This window comes from Nuphar pumila, chromosome 6 (genome assembly GCF_984573655.1).
Source record: "Nuphar pumila chromosome 6, dmNupPumi1.hap1.1, whole genome shotgun sequence".
NCBI lineage: Eukaryota > Viridiplantae > Streptophyta > Magnoliopsida > Nymphaeales > Nymphaeaceae > Nuphar > Nuphar pumila.
The window spans coordinates 131,190,455-131,196,548 of NC_143254.1; positions in this window are offsets into that span (position 1 = coordinate 131,190,455).

The window sequence follows — 6,094 nt, forward strand, 5'->3', positions numbered from 1 at the left end:
TTTTCTGATTTATGATTATATGCCGAATATATGGGTGTGATCCTAACCTAAAATTAAGAAAAAGAAAATAAATTGTGATAACATAGTAGGTAATAATGTCATTTTAGTTGTCAGCGTGATTAATAGGGCATTTACTTTGCTAAATGCTGTACAAATTTTGAAACATCCGATTTTCAGGGACTCACCGGAATCCTTGTGAATCAAGGAATCGTAACTATTTCTAGAGGGAGTTGATATGTGAAGTTTCCAAGGATTGGAATTTGCTGATTCCCAGCTGAAATTATCGCCTCCCTCCAACTCCCTCTCCCAAACGACACCCGTCATATAACTGTATGCGGTTCCCACCCAACTCCTTCGGTGCCCTGCTCCCAATCAGAGCCTAAGGGGATTGTGGCTAGCTTCCAGTGGGGTCACCTAGATATGGGTGATCCTCCTGATGGTGAGAACCAATGGAAAGAGACGGTGGGATAAGGAGAAGAAAATTCAGTCATGGTTTGGAGTGGTTGGTCTTTCGAATGAAGAGAATGAAACAAAAGAGACTTTGCTTAAATCGATCGTGATTGAGAATAGAAAAGTTTTAGAGGTTTATGATCAGATTTATGAAAAGATGGTTGATTCTTGTGCTAGCTCTGATTGCAGGTTTTGCTAGAGAGGATCATTACAGGAGAATGGAGTTCTCATATATTTGTGAGGAACTGCAAAAGCTATGGCAAAAAATAAGACTTCAAATTTTCGGCAAGAATAAATGGGTTGTTCTTGACTAGAGCTCATAAGGAGGAAGACACGAATCCTATTCCGAAGAGAGGTTCATGGAAGGCTTGCTGGACATACGTTGATCATAAACAAGTGAACCCCATGCATGGAATGTGTTGAACAAGAGTGCAGCTATTGCGATGAATCTGCAAAAATAATCAACAATGGTTCGGCAATGTGCCTACGTCCACCAGAGCGAGCGATTGTATTTCAACTATCTCAAAATTTTGGGTTACAGAATAAGTATATATACTAAACCTAGGTGTACCAAGTTTTAAGAAACTAAGAGCAAACTTTAAAAATAAAATAAAATACTCCTAAACCAAACCGCAGGGACTCTACTCCCGTGCACCCCTCAACTATTAGTGTCCTTGCTAAGGTAGAACACGGTAGATGTTGTCACTCATTTCACCATCTGCCACTCATCAAATATGAGCCACATACTCCAACAATCTCCACCTTGGTGAATATCCACCCCTTAGGAGATAAGAAAGTATAACTGAAACTCTACCTGGGATACTAAGTTAAGGCGCCTCCCATCTAGCAACTGGAGACATTAATCAAGTTCAAGCAATGCTTGAACTTATCTGTAGTAATAGGCTTTATCAGCATGTCTATTGTGTTCTCAGAAGTGTGAACTTTCTTAAGCAGTATTTCACCAGAAGAAACTAACTCCCTGATCTTGTGAAACCTCACATCTATGTGCTTGGTCCTCGCATGATATATCTGGTTCTTCACCAAATAGATGGCTCTCTAGCTATCACAGTGTAGCTAAACTCTACCTTTTTGTACACCCGGCTCCTTGACCAACCCTCTATTTCACAGAGCTTACTCTGACTCAGTAGTGAATAGTGCAACTAGAGGTTGCACCAAGGATCTCCAAGAAATAGGCCCTCCCACAAGCGTAAATATATATCCTATTGTAGACCTCCTGTCATCCAAGTTACATGAATAGTCTGCATCCACATATCCCACGACTGAAAGTTCATTTTGTTGACTGTTGAACATGATGCCATAGTCTGCGGTACCTTTCAAGTATTTGTAAATCAACTTGACTATATCCCAATGCTATCGACCCAGATTTGATAAAAACTTGCTCACCACACTAACAGTGTGTGCCAAATCTGGCCTTGTAGAAACTATGGCATACATTAAACATTCCATTGCGCTTGCATATGAAACCTTTGATATGTCTTGAACCTCATCATCTGACTTCGGGCACTGTGTGGTAGACAGTCTAAAATGATGCGCTAATGGTGTACTCACAAGTTTTGCATTACTCATGTTGAACCTGTCCAACACCTTTTCAACATAACTACGTTGAGATAGCCATAGTCTTCTGGAAGCTCTATCCCTATGAATCTTCATCCCAAGAATCCTCTTGGCCGCACCCAAATCCTTCATTTCAAACTCTCTGCCCAACAAAGTCTTTAACTTGTTGACCCCACTCATACCCTACGCAGCAATCAACATATCATCCACATAGAGTAACGTAAAACAAAAGAACCATCATCAAGGTTTTTCACATAAACGCAACAATCATACTCACATCACTTATAGCCGATCTGGATCATGTGGGAGTCAAATCGCTTGTACCATTGCCTTGGGGACTACTTCAGTTCATAAAGTGATTTCTTCAAATTACAAACTAAGTGCTTCTGCCAAGGATGGTTGAACCCCTCTGGTTGTACCATGTAAATCTGCTCCTTCAAATCACCATGAAGAAAAGTTGTAATTTCATCTATTTGCTCTAACTGCTTGTCTGAATGTGCTACCAAAGCCAACACTACCCTGATGGAAGTGTGTCTGACCACAGGAGAAAAGATCTCATCATAGTCAACTCCTTCCCTCTGTGAGTAACCTTTTGCTACTAGGTGAGCCTTGAACTTCTCTCCCTCTTTTTTTGATAGTGTATCTTTCTTCTTATACACCCATTTGCATCCTATCACCCTCTTCCCTTCTGAAAGCTTCACCAAATCCCATGTTTGGTTCTTATGCAAAGACTCCATCTCTTCCACCATAGCACCCATCCATCTACCTTTATCTTGGCTAAGTGTTGCCTCCTGAAAGGTAGTAGGATCTTTGCTACTAGTAATAAGTGCATAAGAAACCAAATCCCTAAACTCATACCTGGTGGGAGGCTTGATGGTGTGTTTGGGCATGTCTTTGGTTGTAGAATGATGTTCTTGACTCTCTGAGCTAGAACCCTTTGAATCACGTGTTTCTAACTCTACCTGCACCATATGCTTATTGCTACTGCAATTTTCTAGCATATGTTTCTCTTTCTCATGAGTACGTTGTAACATAGTTGTTTCATCAAAAACCACATCTCTACTGATCACCACCTTGTTTGCCTTCGGATCCCATAGCTTGAAGCCTTTTACTTCTTTCTGATAACCTAGAAAGATACACTATCTAGACTTTGCATCAAGCTTCGATCTGTCCTCACTAGAAACATACACGTAGGTTGGACATCCGAATACTCCCAACTCGGAGTAGTCTACTGCACTGCTAGTCCACACCTCCTTTGTTACTTTTCCATCTAGTGTTTCCCTTGATGACCTATTAATTAAGAAATATGCCATATTCACGGCCTCTGCCCAGAAGCTCTTTGCAAGCCCTATATTCAACCTGAGGCATTGAGCTCTCTCAGCTATCGATTTGTTCATCCTTTCTGCTACACCGTTTTGTTGTGGTGTCTTGCAAACTAAAAAGTGTCTCTTAATCCGATGCTTCTCACACAACTCCTGGAACTTTGAATTTGTGTACTCAGTACCATTGTTTGACCTGAGATATTTAATCTTCCTCCCTGTTTGAGTCTCTACTTCAGCTTTCCACAACTTGAACTTGGCAAACGTTTATGATTTGTGCCACATGAAGTACACCCAGACTTTTTTATGAATAATCATCAATGAAACTCACGAAATATATATGTCCTCCCCGTGATGCTACGTTGACTGGTCCCCAAAAATCTGTATGAACATAATCAAGAATCTCCTATCTTGTGTGTGGTTGTCCTGAACTTTACCCTGTTCTGTTTTCCAAGAACACAATACTTACAGAAATCGAGCTTGCATGTCTTGACACCCTTCAAAATATTTCTCTTATGAAGCTCCATCTTTCATGCTCGCTCATATGTCCAAGCCGTATATGCCACAAGACAATACTATCTGACTCAGACTCTACATCAGCAACTCTACCTACAACCATGGTACCTAGCAGTCTATAGATATTTTCTGCTAGTTTTTGTCCCTTTATTATTGTCAGCACACATTTACTTACTTTCATTACTCAACTTTTAGATTTATAACTAAAACCAATACAATCTAAAGTGCCCAATGAAATCAGATTCTTTCTTAAATCTGACACATGTCTAATATCACACAACGTTCTAACCACACCATCAAACATCTTGATTATGATATTTTCTATTTCGGCCACTTTGCAGGATGCATCGTTGCCCATCAGAACAAAACCAGAATTGACTAACCTTTAGGTGTCAAACCAATATTTATTTAGAGTCATGTGATAGAAGCATGATGAATCCATGATCCATGTATCTGTCAGATATTCTGAAATGGATGAAACTAAAAGCATATCACGGTCACCGCTCTCTAAGTCCTCTTCCACTATATTTGCCGACTTTGATGGACCCTCTTTGTTCTCTGCATTGCCTTTCTTTTTCTCTGGCCAGTCTCGTTTAGTGTGTTCTCTTTTTCTGTACTTGTAACACATGAAGTCCTTCTTCTTCCTCAATTTAGATCGAGCCTTATTATTACCCGAATCATTACGAGACTTGCGTCTTCCACGTTTTTGGTTACCTCTCACCATAAGCCCTTCACCATATGAAATCTCATCGCTGGATTTCTTTTATTGATGAAAACATAATAGGGAACCTGTAACGTCTTCCAACTCGAGGTTTTCTTTTCCCCACATCAGGGTCGTGACCATATTCTCGTATGCAGAAGACGTCGGTAGAGAATTCAGCAACATCAATGCCTTGTCTTCATCTTCGAACTTCACATCAACTTGTTTTAGATAAATGATGATCTGATTCAACATGTTGATGTATTTGCTCAGATTCGAGCCCTCTAACATCTTAAGACCAAACAACTTCTGTTTAAGATAGTGCTTGTTCGTCAATGACTTGGACATATATCGACTTTTCAATTTTAGCCAAACTGCCATCGGTGATTCTTCATCCATGACGTGATACATCACATCATCTGCCAGACAAAGCCTAATAGTTGCCACAACCTTCACTTCCAAATCCTTCCAATCTGACTTCTTCATGCCTTCTGGTTTCTTTTCGCATAACGCCTTCACCATGCCCTGCTGCACTAATAGATCCTTAACTCTTCTCTACCTTAATCTGAAGTTACAAGTTCCATCGAACTTAATCAGATTGAATCTCGTAGATGAAACCCCAGACATCGTAATTTGTGCTCTAATACCAGTTGTTGAACAAGAGTGCAGTTATTGTGATGAATCTGCAAAAAAAATCAACGAAAAAAATAACACAGAAATTTGCATGGTTCAACAATGTGCCTACGTCCACGAGAGCGAGCGATTGTATTTCAACTATCTCAAATTTTTGGGTTACAACATACGTATATATACTAAACCTAGGTGTACTGAGTTTTAAGAAACAAGAGAATAATTATAAAAAAAAAAAAAAGATAAAATACTCTTGTACCAAACCGTGAGGACTCTACTCCCCTGCACCCTCAACTATTGGTATCTCGGCTAATGTAGAACACGTTAGATGTCGTCGCTCATTCCACCATCTGCCACTCATCAAAATTGAGCCACATACTTCAACAAAATGGAAGTTTGAAAGAACATCTATGATTCCTGTTTGGATCAAACTTCCTAATCTTTCCTTAGAGTTATGGAATCGTGATTTTTGTTGAATCCAATGTGACCATAACAGTCTCACACTGGAATCCAAGGAGCCATGTAACTCATAGGAACACAAACATATGATATTAAACATCTTATTTAAAGTTGAGGAAATAACTATCTAGGAGAGGGCTATTTATGCCCCATCCCCTTCGCATTGCAGGGATAGCCTGAGTGCAAATCCCTCCTAAGCAAGTTGTTCACCAACCCAATCTCCTTCCCTTTTATTTCTCAGTTTTTTTCAACTTCTCTATGTACACTTCAATACTAAAAACCCAACATTGGTATCAAAGCATAGGGGAGTGTGCACGGTACGGAGAGTGGTACCTCCTCCAGACAGCTATGCTTGGCACTAGAAGAGAAGACTATAAGAGCGGGATGCCATGCTCTGTGGTCGCCAGATGGTCGTGCCCCGCAACAGAGAAACCTCTACAAAGGA